The 15,810-nt window shown below is 38.9% G+C and overlaps 1 protein-coding gene across 1 annotated transcript in view; it reads right to left on the reverse strand.

Moving 5' to 3' along the window:
* LRRC8C (leucine-rich repeat containing 8 family member C) overlaps positions 1-15,586 on the reverse strand; it is a 58,055-nt gene extending 42,469 nt beyond the window's left edge. The window contains exon 1 of the mRNA XM_006772594.2: positions 15,459-15,586. The gene's annotated coding sequence lies outside the window, so the exon portion shown is untranslated. The remainder of the gene's footprint in view (positions 1-15,458) is intronic.
* Positions 15,587-15,810: the final 224 nt, after the last annotated feature.

A 15,810-nucleotide genomic window follows, 5' to 3' on the forward strand; every position in this document is an offset into this window, starting at 1 on the left:
CTACATATCCTCTTGTGTGTGTGTGTGTGTGTGTGTGTGCACCTTGTATGTACATGCTCATATATGTATGTACTTAAATACTACACATAAATGTAGTTAGATGTATAATATACACACAGATGTAAGTACATACAGACTTTATTGTTTTAACATATCACAAGGCTCAAAGTCAATATCTAACACAGCAGTAATCTTTGGAATAAGTTTTAATGCAAAAAAAGGGGGGAGTGTTGAATAAAAAACTCCAAAACTGAAAAGAGGATGATAGACCTTTTGCTTTCTTAACCAGAAACTGTTTAGTATTCTTCTTACACAAATTTCAGCACCTCTGAAAGTCATACAGTACAGTGACAACCACACTTGATTTCTTTCATTATTATTATAGTTTCCATGTGATTCGTGACCATTTCAAGAACTAACATCTTAAGCTGTAGCAGTCATTTCTGAATATACTGCTGAGATTAAATATTTTTTCCCCCAGAAGCTCAATCAGCATAATTTTATTTTTACTAAATTTTTTGTTTGTTTTACTAGAAATGCAAATGAAATCTTTATATATTTTTTAAACTTCAATCTCCAACTTGTTATGTAAGATTTTAGTTTGTCTAATTAAGTAATGTCTTTGGAAATATGGCATTTCAACTTCAATCAAGAGATTCTAGTATTTTTAAATTAAAATATATATAAAGTTTTAAATTTTTCTGCTGTGTCCTATTGCAGAAATCAATGTGCACTTCCTTTATTAAAAACATTTATTATCAAAAGTCATCTTAATGGCTTCATTAGCCAAAAACCTTTACCTCTCAAATTTAGCATGGCATATAATCCTTTGTTAAAGAATATTGGTAAAGTGGTTGCAAATCCAGAGTTTTTTATTGCTTTTATTTATTTGACTCTTCCTGAAACTATCTTCATTCCTCTCAGGAGAATTTTAGTATAATATTTTCCAGAATTAATGATACAGAACAAATTCTACTCTTTTAACCCTTGACTTGAAGAACATCAAGCTTATTCTACTTTGATTCAAACTTGACTGTTAACATTGTTCCTCTATGGCTATCAGGTGGATACAGCTAACTCGTGCTTTGTTCCAGATTTTTTCTGGCATCATCTTTAGACAGTACAATTATACATGGTTCAAGGAAACAAGGGCCCATTCTATCATATCAGTAACATGGTGAGTGGCTCCTTAAAAGTGAAATTAAACAATTCAATAATTCCTGAGCATGTAAAATATGAATTCTACAGAACCTCACCCCCTCCCCCACTACATACATTATTCACCTATGTTGCTAAATGTAACAGTCAATTCTTAGCCCTCACCTATTTGCTCTATCAGCAGCATTGGGACAATATGACCATATTTTTCTTTTTTAAAAAATTTTTTTTAGTTAATCCTCACCCAAAGATATTTTTGTATTGATTTTTAGGGAGAGTGGAAGAGAGATGGAAAGACAAAAAACATCGATGTGAGAGGAACACATCAAATTGGTTGCCTCCTACTCAAGCCCCAACCAGGGCCTGGGCCAGGTAGGAGCCTCCAACCAAGGTATGAGCCCTTGACCAGAATCAAACCGGGGCCCCTTTGGTCTCTAGGCCAATGCTCTATCTACTGAGCCAAATCGGCTAGGGCATGACCATTCTTTACTTGACTTGCAGGACATCAGCCATAAAATTTTCCTCCTACTTCCTTGGCTGTTCCTTCTTAACTTCTTTGCCGTTTGGGCCAGGGGGGAGCCTCCAACCAAGCTATGAGCCCTTGACCAGAATCAAACCGGGGCCCCTTTGGTCTCTAGGCCAATGCTCTATCTACTGAGCCAAATCGGCTAGGGCATGACCATTCTTTACTTGACTTGCAGGACATCAGCCATAAAATTTTCCTCCTACTTCCTTGGCTGTTCCTTCTTAACTTCTTTGCCGTTCCCTTCTCTTCTCCCTGGCCTGTCTGGGGAGTGCCCAGTGCTTAGTCTTTGGGGTTTTCTTTTCCCTAACTCACTCATTCTCCTGGAGATACATCTCGTCACAATGCTTTAATTAGCATCTGTACTAAACACAAATTTATACCAGTATTGACTCATGGAACCAGCTGCCTACTTGACATCTCCATCTGGAGAGCCACTAGACACATGACATTCATTATGTTCCAAACCAACTCTAGCTCCATTCCCTTCTCCCTACCTCCTGTATGCCCACCAAAGCTCTTCTCTCGGAACTTTCCTGTCATAAGTTGATGGCAACTCCTCTTTCCAGCTGCTGAGGCCACATGTCTTGGAGTCATCCCTGGCTCTGCTTTGTCTCTTACACCCCCCAATCCAACCTGTCAACAAATACTTATTATATATTCCTTAATATGTTGTCTGTCTCCTCCAACAAGAATATAAATTTCATGAAGGCAGGGACTTTGCCAGTTCTGTTTTGTAGAGTGATGTATCCCAACTACCTAGAAAATACCGCTTGGCATATGGTAGGCACTCAATATTTGCTGAATAAATTAGTGAAGATGTAGTAATTATAATGAAGAAAAGTGGTGTAATTGCCTTTCATTTTAGAAATAATAATTGGAAAGGCCAAGTGTGTGTCTGAGTAATGTCAGGGGAGGACAATCCTGCAGCACAGGGCCAGGGCATTTGCACATCTGAGGCCAGTAGGACAAAGAGTGCACAAAAGGAACAGGCCAGAAACGCCACGATTCATTTATGGTTCTTCTCAGTTGTACCCAAAGGCTCCATAAATCAAAATAAAGTCATCAGGATATGCTCAGTTATGAAACAACTGCTTTTCCTTTAGCTTGCACAGATGTAAATAAAAATCAGGAGAAAAAGCCAAGTTTTCCAATTACATAAAAAATGATATCTTTCTCTCTTGGGAGAGCATGACTCTAGATTGTATTTTACTCTGCAGCTGTGGTACATGAAACAAACTATTTCTAGAAAAATCCACTGAAGAAGACCGTAATTATATGGCTCTATAGAAATATATTTAATTTAAAAATTATAAGTGGGTTATAAAATTATAAAACCCGAAAGGCACTTCAGAGGTCATCTAGTCCATAACTCTCATTTTAAGAGTGAAAAGCTTGAGTCAAGAGAGATTAGGTGACTTGCCCAAGGGCCACAGCTAATGGCGAGTCCTGACTTCTAACCAAATCTTACTCCTCACTCTACTGTTCTTAGTTAATACTACATCACGCTGATTCGGATGTAATGAATCTATCATATACTAAGAAACAAATAGTTTAAATAGAATATCTCCCATACTCAATTTCTCTTTTCATGCTCCTATTTGACAATATAAAATTTTTAAATAAAATTTTATGAATACATTTAAATGATTCTTAAGCTATAGTGCTCTTATAGTCCCATAAATGAGAACTTCAGACTCAGAAGGAATAGAAAGAGGCAGGTTGAACTTGCAACCCAATATACTTCTGTATTATCATCCACTTCGATATTTCAATGATGTCATATATTAAATTAATGGCCCCATCACATTATTTGGAAAACATTCCAATTGAGCTTGTTTTCCTAAGGGTAGTGGTGGTCGGGAGCCACATGACTCTTCCCTAGCAATTCTTATTCTCTCTCATAACAGGAAGATGTTATGCCTCTTCCTCTTTATACTTTGCACATATTTAAAGAAAAATCCCTTTACTCACTCTACTTCAAGCCATCCATCTCAAGGGCTCTGCTTTACATGACAGTTTCCACAGTTATGTTTATCGTATTCATTAGCCGTTGAATCCACTAACAATTTGTTACATGTGATCAGCAGCCGATTTTTCTCTCATAAGCATAGATTACCCTCACTTACTTGTGCACGTGCTCTAACTAATTATGGATATAAGATATGTCAGGCACTATGCTAGATCCTGGGGAAATGAAAATGAACAAAGCAGACAAAGTGCCTACCCTCACTCACGTGTCTCCTCATGGGAGAATGTGCATTAAAGTGATTTCTGTAAAAGCATGATTTGTAACTGATGATTTTTAATTTAAATTTTTTATTGTTGTGACTGATCTTTGTACATGTGGTTATTGTTTCCTGTGCCAATGGTGCACTTTAAGAGGTGGTTGTTTTTATTTCACTGAGAATAGGGTTTATATCTTGTTTATCTCTGCATCTTCTAGAATACGGCACAATCCCTTTGAATAGACCCTAAATAAATATTTACTAAATTAAATTAGACCTAAACATACACAGACACTCACAAATACACACACACTATCAAGCATTTTGTAGTAAAGACCAGACTCTTCTATTATGTTATTACTAGAGGCCCAGTGCATGGATTTGTGCTCTGGTAGGGTGTCCCTTGGCCTGGCCTGCGGGGATTGGGCCGAAACTGGCTCTCTGACATCCCCCAGGGGGTCCTGGATTGCGAGAGGGTGCAGGCCAGGCCGAGGGACCTCACTGGTACACAATCGGGGCCAGGGAGGGACCATAAGAGGGTTCCAGGGCGTGTCCAGCCCATCTTGCCCAGTCCCAATCAGCCGGACAACAGCAGCAAGCTAACCTACCAGTCAGAGCGTCTGCCCCCTGGTAGTCAGTGTGCGTCATAGTGACTGGTCAAATGGTCAAACAGTCAGACACTTAGCATATTAGGCTTTTATTATATAGGGCTAGTGGCCCAGTGCATGAAATTCTTGCACTTGCGGGGGGGGGGGCTCCCCCAGCCTGGCCTGTGCCCTGTCACAGCGCGGGAGGCCTGCGATCCATCACCCCAAAGAGGTAGGCCCTGCCCACCCATTCAGGCCTCCTTGATGGATTGCCCCAAAGAGGTAGGCCAGAGCCAGGGGAGGCCCCGCCCCAAACACTGCAAGTTCCCGCCCTGCACCTGCTGCGCACACAGGCTCCAGCTGATAGGTCGTTATGTGTGAGGGTGTCCCGACCACTTGCATATTACCCTTTTATTAGTATAGATCTTGTTATAAACTTTGACACTATGATAAATAAAAGAGTGACTATTATTATGTAGCTTCACATTATAAGTAATGATTATTCAAAGAACATCCACTACCAAAAAGAATGCTGGAGAAGAGGAAAAGAGTCAGGAATAATTTATAATTTCAAAGTTAAGGTTCACCGAAATTTTAATGCACAATGTTCTGTCATTTGTTATAAGCAGGATGTTCGACCAATGACTTCTTAGGTCTCAGCTTGCACCCAATGGCTGAATTTTTGGACTTCCTTATCAAAACATTACACTGTTAAGAAACAAGTGACAGAAAATAAATCCAAACATAAAAGTCTTGTCTATAATATAATGGTTTGGAATACATCAGTATGACAATAATAATTATTTAATGCTTATTCTGTATATTTTAAGTGAATTTAATTTCAGAAATTTTTTTCTTTTCTGAAATGAGGCTAACACGTAATCTAATAGTCTTTAAAAAACTGGACCAGAAGAGATCATCACCAGATGTTACTCATCCCCTCCCTCATCTCTGTTATTCTGAATATACCTAGAGCCTCTCGGAGAAATATGGCTTCAGCTCTCTCTGCATCCTACTGGTCTTCTTGGTCACCTCTTCATTCCATGTTGTCTCTATCTCCTTTAAATCAGGTACAATTTTCCAGAAGGCAGAGTGTATACTTACCTACCCCTCCCCCTATAGGATCCCAAATCCTTGAAAAGACTATGTGTTTCCCCTCAAACTCTTGATATCATTCAAATGTGATGTAGACAAGGTTTCAGTTCTTTTTATCAGTCTCAACATTAAAAAATGAAACCTAGGATTTGTTTTTGTAGTTTGTAATGATTGTTTTCGAAAACTACTGGTATGTCTTCTTCCAAAGGAAAAAAAGAGACAGGTTTATCTCCAATCCACTTTTCCCCTGGAGCAAAGGAAGTCCAATAGTAGTAAACAGCAGACATAACATGAGCATACATGTATGTACAGGCCAGAAAATGCAAACCAAACAAGTTTGGAGAGTCTATGAGGTGGGCGCCTTTTTTTTTTTTTCCTGATGATGGGATCCAAGGAGAGAAAGGTGGAGGAGAATACAGTAAAAGTCCTGCCCTTCAGAACATTCAAACTAATGTTTTTTGTTTATTTTTCACCCTCTGGAGTGTACAATAATCTGAAAAGGCAAGGGTCACCTTTTAGTTCATATTGCTAGCTCCATGGCCTAAAATGCTCAATAGTTTGTTGAGTTAAATTCCAAATGATTCTATGGGGGGTGGGGGTGGGGGAGGAGTTGTCTTTTTTGTTCCAACAGGAAGCTTGTGGTGTTTTACAAATACCTTTTCACAAATACAGATAGACTGGTACTTATAAAAGCAGTCAACGAAAAGTGTGCCAGGGAAGTTAAAGCAACTTGTTATCAAAACTTTCCCACTAAGCCTTTTGTTTTTAATGGGATAAAATTTTAAAATTTCCAGACGTTAAATACAACAGGTAGGAAACAGTAAACATTGCTTAGGAAACAAGAGATTGGTGTTTAAAGTGAGAGATTAAAAGACGAATGGATTTATAGTCTGATCATTTTTATTGTCCTTTTTATTATTAAACTCGTCTTTCCTGGAACCTACCATCCAAAATTTCCTTTTTAAGATCAGGGATCTTAGAAGGATTCCTAACAGCAGAAAAACTAACTGCTGAGTAATTCTGCTTGGGGCTTTTCAAGAGGGTCCTCAGGAAGTCAGCTCATCGTCTTTCCCCCTGGATGTGCTCCGTAAAGTGATGGAAGGAAGATGTTTGGGTCTCCAGCCTCCAGGGAAGAAATAAAAACCCAACTCTGTAGGAGGAAATCAGCAACTACCAGACGTTCACTGTCAGAATATTAAAACTGCCATGAGTGTACCTGAGCATTAGAATATTTGGTTTCTGTCCATCCAACCAATAAATATTTAATTCAAGACTGCGTGCCTACAAGAAAAACATTTTTTTGAGTTTGGCTCTAAATTTAACATATTGATTTAATGGCCATCTTTTCCAAGTATGACATTATTTCTCACAGCAAAGCTAAATAAAATCTAATGTGATGATATTCAATAGTCCTAGAGTCTCGGATCCTAGAATCTAAGGGAGGCATACAAGGCTCTAGGACAGTGGTTCTCAACCTGTGGATTGCAACCCCTTTGGCGGTCGAACGACCCTTTCACTGGGGTCACCTAAGACCATCCTGGATATCAGATATTTACATTACGATTCATAACAGTAGCAACATTACAGTTATGAAGTAGCAACAAAAATAATTTTATAGTTGGGTCACAACATGAGGAACTGTATGTATATAAAGGGCCAGAAGGTTGAGAACCACTGCTCTAGGAGAAGAGGTCAAAGGCCACTTGCCTCTCAGACCTAGACTTTGACAAAAATCTAAACAGAAGAAATGCTTGGATTATATGAATCATTCAGGAAAATACATCTGTTTTTGAAGCGATTTATTTAGTTAAAAACAACAACAAAGAAGAACAACAAAAACGATCGCAAAGGAAACAGTGAAACTAGGCGATTGCAATTGTCAAATGATATGTGTGGCTCTCAAAGGTCACTAAAAGGAGATACAAGCAATAGTAGCAGGGCCTTGTGGTGCTAATACTGTAACTGGAATGTTCTTTCAATCCCCCTTGCTTTGCAGACTCTGATACAATCTGCAGAGCTCAGCTCTAACACCATCTGCTCATGGAAGCCATCCCTGACCAGGTCAAATCCAGCACCAGAGGCCGCCACAGCACAGTGGACTTCCCTTGATGGCGGGCCCCTGTCACAGACACCATTCTCCAATCATCTGTGTGGTTCTTGGATTAATGTCAGTCTCCACTGTTTTTCCCAGTACCAAAGAGTCTTTGGCACATAATAGGTGCTCAACATTTATCCATCAAATAAAAGAATAATGGATTAAAAACAAAGTCATGAGAATAGTGTAAGTGTGAGAGCTCAGACTTATTCATTTGAATACTTTGTCAGCAGTTTGGAATAAGACCCAATTCAATACCATCTTTATAAACAAACTGTATAGTATTTGGAAACTACTTACTTGCCGTTGCTATTGTTAATCAGAAAGACGGCTTGGGACCAGATAAAGTCTCCCTGAGAAAACTATCTCAAAGACATTGAGAACCCTGCCCAATTTAAAGCGGTTGAGAGACCTAGAAGACAAGATACTGAAGCTGAGCAATATACCAACTGGCATGGTGACACCTAGTTATCTTAAGACAGTTTCAGAAGTGGTTTTATCCAGTAACTTCATCAATGGGATGAAAAGGTGGAAACGGGATGCTTAAAAGGAGCAAAACTAGTTCAAGAGTTGTTAAATTGGGAGGTTTTAAGTATTAATCACAAATCCTAAAAAGTAAAAAAAAATCGTGTAGCAATGTCACAAAAATTTATTTAAAACATTAGCTTTAGTAGAAAAAGCTAAGAAAGAAGCAAAAAGAAACTTACTTTTAAAAGTCAAACATTTCAAAACCTTTGTTGGAAGTTCAGAAGTAAAGTGGGATTTCGGAATGAGTGGATGATCTTTTGGGTGGCGTAGGGTCAAGGGAAAAGAGAACGTTATGGAACAACTGTGGGATTTGTTTGTTTTTGGTTGTTGTTTAATGTTGATACTATTTTTCAGATGACCCATGTTAAAAACTTTTCTTTCCATGTTAAAAACTTAACAGACCAATGTTTTAGGGGCCTAAAAATATGGTTACACAAACATAAATTAAAATTGTTTAAAAACAAAATACATTTGCATTCAAGAGAAATAGAAATGGTGGGAAGACACGTTGGTTCACGTCTACTCAACGTCCTTTGTTACAAACAGGGTCAGCGTCAGGATTCTTGTGGGAAAGAAGTGGGGTTTGGGAGAATGAGATGGAGAGAGCCATCAGACTTTAATTCACCCTGGGCTCCTTCTGGAGGCTGAGAGAGGGATGAAGTACCAGGAGGCCTGAAGTACCAGAAGTACTACAGGCTTCTACAAAAAGGTTGCTTGGGGTAGATTTGCATAAATGCCTTAGATAAAGACTCTTGGTGAGTCTTGGTGGCTTTTTGCCATTTTAGTCTGAGAATATGTAACTTACTGCTCCCTTGGTCTCACGGAATCAGGACCAGCTCGGGCTACCCTGTGTCTCCAGAGACAGAAAACATGAGGAGGACAAAGTTTCCCAAGGATAAAAGCAGTGAATGACTCTGAAAATCTTTATCTCCCTAGTAGCACCTACTACAGGGCCTGGAAGCATTATTCATTCTTTCTCTGAGTACTAGAGTAGCTTTCATCTGCAAGACATTAAGCTCAGTAATGTGGATATACAGTGAGTAAGAGAGACATAACCACTGACCTTATGAACCTTACATTACGTTGGAAAAACAGGTAATAAATAATTACACAAAACCATTTAGTCAAAATTGGGATAGGCGTGAGGAAGTGGGAGTTTAGGATACTCTGATAGTTAGTACACTGAGGTGCCTGAGCTACTGGGGGTTAGAAGTGATGCTGCATGGAAACATGAAGGACAGGTGGGAATGGTTATCTAGGGACAGTTGGAGGCCAGGGCCAGGAGAACGTGCCGGGCAGGATGAAAGGTCTGCAGTGTAATGGCTTTTTGTCCCCACTCTGAGATGTATCATTTTGCCCTCCATCACTCACTATAAATATTTTGTTTTTGTTTATTTTGAATTAGGGTGGAACTCATGTTTTCTGTCTCTGGAGACACAGGGTAGCCTGAGCTGGTCCTGATTCCGTGAGACCAAGGGAGCAGTAAGTTACATATTCTCAGACTAAAATGGCAAAAAGCCACCAAGACTCACCAAGTCTTTATCTAAGGCATTTATGCAAATCTACCCAAGCAACCCTTTTGTAGAAGCCTGTAGACCGAAACAGTTTTTCCTGTTGCTAAACTGTCTTCTAAAACACGTGGACCAAACTCCACTGGGTCTCCTGGGTCATCCTCCAGGTGACGCCTCAACTCTTGTTAATGCAGTGTGAAGATGCCCAAAGTTCTGGTTGAGTAGCCCACGCTTGTACTGAATTTACAAAATTCTCATCACAAATAGTGAGCATCGTTCTAGAACCTCAGTGGGCCAGTCATACCAGTGAGGGGGCTGCTCGGTAATTTCCTGGGACTGAACACAAGTGGCAACTATGAGGGCCAAAGGCGGCTGCTCTCCCCTGCATCTGCCCAAACATGGTCCAGCCTGCAGGGTAGACGACACACTTAAGTTCCAGTTCCTGCTTAGGAATGGACTTCTGAGGATATTCAGTCTCTGGCTGGAGGATAGTCTCCTTTGGGCTGTTTTTAAATTTTCTTCTTTGTTCCCTTTGATATATCCTTTTTTCTTCCTTTTATTTCTTCCTCCTGTCCTCCCCCTTTCCTCCCTCCCTACTTCTTTCATCATTCGTTATCCAATTACTATGTGTCAAGTATTAGGGATAAAAGATAAATAAGAAGCTGTAGTTGAATATGTGGGGAATAGATCTGTAAACAAGGAGACTCAAAACGTGTTATCCCTTCTCTTTGCTTCTCAGCACTTTGTATGGATTCAAACCCCAAGAGTTTGTGTGAACCAGACCAGCATTAAAAAAGATACACGCCACATGGCCATTTAACCCCTACAGGTAGTTTGCCAAAAGGTCAGAGATATAAGACCTAGCACGAGATTGCCCTGGGATGAAGTAAAAATGGAAATAAACAGCTACCTTAACTTTTACAATCTGAACTTAGAAACAGAATAGTTTGGGATAGATATTTTTTTAATATAAATCCCCTGCTATATGAATTGTTGTAACTTGATATTCAAAACTCAAGAACCAAATAGATTTGGGTAATAAGAGGTACTATGAGCCTGGCCTGTGTGGCTCAGTGGATGAGCGTCGACCTATGAACCGGGAGGTCACAGTTTGATTCCCTGTTGGAGCACATGCCCGGATTGTGGGCTTGATCCTGAGCAGGGGCCATGCAGGAGACAGCTGATCAATGATTCTTTCTCATCACTGATGTTTCTCTCTCTCTCTCCCTCTCCCATCCTCTCTAAAGTCAATAAAAATATGTTTTTTAAAAAGAGGTACTATTAGAGATGCTATTTATTAAATATTTCTATCCATTATTTATTTTTCAATTGACATACAATACTACATTAGTTTTAGGTATATACTACTAATAACAATGATTTGATATATGTATATATTGTGAAATGATTACCAGAATAAGTTTAGTTAACATCCCACACAACACATAGTTACAATTTGTTTTTCTTATGATGAGAACTTTTTAAATCCACTCTCTCAGCAATTTTGAAAAATACAATACAGTCCAGTTAACTATAGTCACCATGCTGTACATTATATCTCTGGGATTTATTTATCTTATAAATGGAAATTTGTACCTTTTAACCACCTTACCCATTTCATACCTGCTCCCTGCCTCTGGTAACTACCAAACTGATCTCTATATCTATGAGTCCAGTTTTTTTTTTTTAATTATTTTTAGGATCCACATATACGTGAGATCACATAGTACTTATCTTTCTTTGTCTCACTTACTTCATTTACCATAAAGTTTTCATGTTGCCTAAGGTCCATCCATGTTGTTGCAAATGGTAGGATTCCTGTCTTTTTTATGGCTGAATTATAGACATAATATGCATACATATTTATCACATTTGTTATCTATTGATGAACACTTAGGCTGTTTCCATGTCTTGGCTATTATAATAATGCTGCAATGAACAAGGGGTGCAGGTATCCTTTTAAGTTTGTGTTTTTGTTTCCTTTGGATAAATACTCATAAGCAGAATTTCTGGATCATTGGTAGTTTTATTTTTTGTCTTTTGAGGAACCTCCATGCTGTTTTCCATAGTGGCTGCACCAACATACATTCCCACCAACCTTTTCTCCACATCCTCCCCAACACTTACTATTTCTTTTTTTTTTTTAATAATAAACATTCTAACAAGTATAAGGTGATATTTCCTTGTGGTTTTGATTTGCATTTTCCTGATTAGCGATGCTGAGCACCTTTTCATGTATTTGTTGGCCATTTGTATCTCTTCTTTGGAAAAATGTCTATGTAGGTCCTCTGTCTGCCTGTTTTTTAAAAGCAGATTAGTGTTTTTTTCTATTGAGTTATATGAGTTCTTTATATATTTTCAATATTAACCCCTTAGCAGGTATATTATTTACAAATATTTTCCCCATTCCGTAGGTTGCCTTTTCTTCTTGTTAATGGCTTCTTTGCTGCACAGCAGCTTTTTAGTTTGCTGTAATCCCACTTATTTCTTTTTGCTCTTGTTGCCTTTGATTTGGTGTCAAATCCAAAAAATATTGTCAAGACTGATGTCAAGAATCTGACACCTTATGTTTTTCTTCTAGGAGTTTTATGGTTTCAGGTCTTAAATTCGTCTTTAACACATTTTGAGTTGATTTTTGTGTATGGTAAGATAGTGGTCCGTTTCATTTTTTTTGCATGTGGCTGTCCAGTTTTCCCAACACCGTTTATTGAAAAGACAATCTCTCCCCATTGTTATGTTTATCCGTTATTTCTTAAACTGGCTTTTTAAATTTTTCCTGGTGAGAAGGTCCACAGCACTTCTTAAATCCTCAGTGGGATTTATAATCCCCCCAAATACGTAAACACTACACCAACAGTACATCAGCTATTATGACTATAGAAATAGCTGTGTAAAGAAAGCAGCTACTGGAATTAAATGAGAAAAAAAATCAGAAGAACATGAGTGCGTCAGCAGGAGGGTATAACAGCTTTAAAGGTATCAACTTCAAAGAAAAAATGAAATTATTTGGGTTGTCCTAGTAACACCAAGATAAAATGTGGAAGTGGAAATGTGAGACTTGACATTGCAGAAAACTTTCTTCAGCATAAGGTCTCTCACATCATGGAATGAGCTTTACCATGGCGACAGGAAAAAAACATATAAACGGATTAAAGAAAGAAAATATCCAAGGGAGGAGAAGCATAGTAATAAGGATTAAGCTGAACTAATAAATATCCTGTACCTTTCTTTTCTTTATCTCACATTATTAAACAGGGGGGAGCAAAGTGTCTGCAGCGATCAAATTAGACTTTCTTCAGTGACATGTGATCTTAAATGATTTTAAATGTTCAGCTTTTGTATTATTTCTACCCACTCACTTTTCACCAAATGGTACAGAACTTCTACTCATTCTAGAGCTCTGGCTTTATTAACAAGAAAAGGCAAAAGAAAAAACAAACAAACATAAGGAATAGGTTATGTTTTCTATGCTCAATCTCTACTTTTTTTGGAGGTGATAATCTCTGGTAATTAAGGCCAGACCAGACATTCATATTGATATAGCATTATAGTGGCTGGGGGCACAGCACTGAAGTCCAAGTGTCTCATTCTCAATCCTGGCTCTGCCACTTGTACGCTGGGTGACCATGAGCAGGTCACTAAATCCTTCTGTTTCCTCATATTTAAAACGGGGAAAAGGGTATAGCTTTTTTCACAGGGTTGTAAAGTATGTAAGGGATAATTGTGGCAAACACTCTAGTTCTAACTTGAGGTATCACACTAAAAAATAATTATTTATAAAAATATAAGAAACAAACTTTGAAAGAAACATTTGTGTTAAATGGGAAAGAAAAAGTATAACCATGAACTTGTAATATTTTTGTGCCTCTCAATTGCCCAGCATGAATGTTATCTGTTGAGCTTTCTTTTTAACTTCCATGTTAAAACCATGAGGTAGGTATTATCTTGGCTCTACGATAAAGGAAATGTGCAGAGACTAAATAATTTCTCCAAGGTTGCAAAGCCTGTGAATAGCGCAGCAAAACTCCCACTCAGGTCTGTCAGATGCCAATGCACAAGCTCATTCGACTTCATGAGAGAAATGTTTTCGTCTCTAACAACCTCCTTTATTGGAAACTTAGCCCTGTCATCTATGGGCAAAAACATCTATTTGGGCAGTTCGCTATCTGAGGACTGAATTCAGGGCATATTTGCGATTTGCACACTCTAGCCTAAAATCTGGTGCTGGGAGAGAAGTCCAGTCTGAGGAAAGATTTCTTTAAAGGTTAGAAAGGACTCAGCTTCTCTCTGTAAAGGAATTACTGGTATGGGACTTACTCTTCTAGAAAAACAGAATTTTACCGCAGTCACAGGAGGCCTCTATGCTGTACTCTTGATTACACCAATTTTTTTTTGTCTGGTGCTAATCCCTTGGGTGGAGAACGCAATCCCCAAATTCCACGCAGTTCCAACCCTCTAGTGGGAAAAGTGTGTGATTTCTAGGAACTCAGTGCAGCAAAGCAACAAGAACCCTCTGTACCGGGAATTTGAATACTGGGAAATGTACACCAAATTAAAATAGAAGGACAGTGACTACTTACTTCCTTTTCATTGTTCTTGTTCCAATTAATTTGGGCAAGACAATTATTAACCACCTCTTGTCCCTAGAAAATGATTAGAATCTCCCTTCCCTGGTGTTTCGGTGAAGTGTTTTGCTTTATTGCAGATGCACCCACAGGGAGGATTAGTTTTCCTTTAAAAAAATGGTTCAAATGTTCACTGCTTTTTAAAAATTATGACTCTGCATTTTGTCTTTCCCATTCAGGCCTCACAATGTTTCCAGAGAATTCCCAAGGGTACCTAATGTCTCTGTCCAATCCATGGCACCACAGCCTTAGTTCTGCCAACTAATTGTTGATGTGAAGACATATCCAAACGTATTGAACTCAGAAGTTGCAGCTCTGTTAGAGGAATCTGACTTTGAGGTGATTTCACATCCACCTGAGTTCCCCAGCTCACGTTCCCTCAGCCTCAGTTTTCTTCATATCATCAGAGGCCACCTTGCAGATACTTCTGTTACTGCCCTGCTTTCTATTGTACTCCAATTTCTTCATCCCAGCTTCCCAAATTCTTCCTTCTCAAGTCTTCCCTGATTTAAGGAATGCATGATCTACCTGATGGATCGATGTGGGGGTTGAAACAGGGAGATTACACCAAGATTTCTGACTTTGAAAATCAGAAAGGATGGGATTGCCATTTACTAAAGGGAGGGTGAAGCTACAGAGGAGCAGCTGTGGGGAGAGGGTGGGGAGGAGTTTCGCCAGAGACATGTTAAACCCGAGATGTCAGCCGTCCAGGTGGAGGGGCTCCATTAACAGTTGGATGTATTAGGCTAGCGTTGAAAGATCTGGCCTGAGGATGTACATTTGGGAATGATTAGGGTATCGGAAGTAGTTAAAGCCACGGGAGAGAATGGAGTCACGTAGGAAGTATACAGAGAGAAGAAAACTACCTAAGGATTTCCAGCAGCAAGGGGAATTTTCCAACCAGATGTGGAATTGGATCACTCTCTCACTTCCTGTATTTTTCTGCACAAATGTCTTATCAGAGACACATTCTCTGATCATCATATTTACAATATTAATACTAACTTGCCAACACCAGTAGCACACCATCCCAGCATTCCCTTTTTCATCCTCCAAGTTACTTTTCTCAACAGCATTATCTTAATTGATATATTACACATGTGCTTACTTGTGTTTTGTTCTGTCTCCCGCCTTACAAGGTAAAGTCCATTAGAAAAGGGGGCTTTGTTTTGTTCACTCTTATCTCCCAGTATGCAGAACAGTGCCTGGAACAGAAACAAACAAAATACTGAATAGTTGCTGAATGAGTGAATGAAAAAATGAGTGCATATCTATTCTAGAATTCTCCCACTTGTGAAACATACATAACAGAAACATTTCTGTGAATACCAGAATTTAGGGTTAGGTGCACTTGGTTTTAGGGGAAAGAACCACTAGATTTCTTTTGCAACTCTGCACTTTTTCATGACACCTACAAAGAAGGCATAAAAGGCCTCTTAGGAGATTTATATGGAGGTTGA

This window comes from Myotis davidii, unplaced genomic scaffold (genome assembly GCF_000327345.1).
Source record: "Myotis davidii unplaced genomic scaffold, ASM32734v1 scaffold1146, whole genome shotgun sequence".
NCBI lineage: Eukaryota > Metazoa > Chordata > Mammalia > Chiroptera > Vespertilionidae > Myotis > Myotis davidii.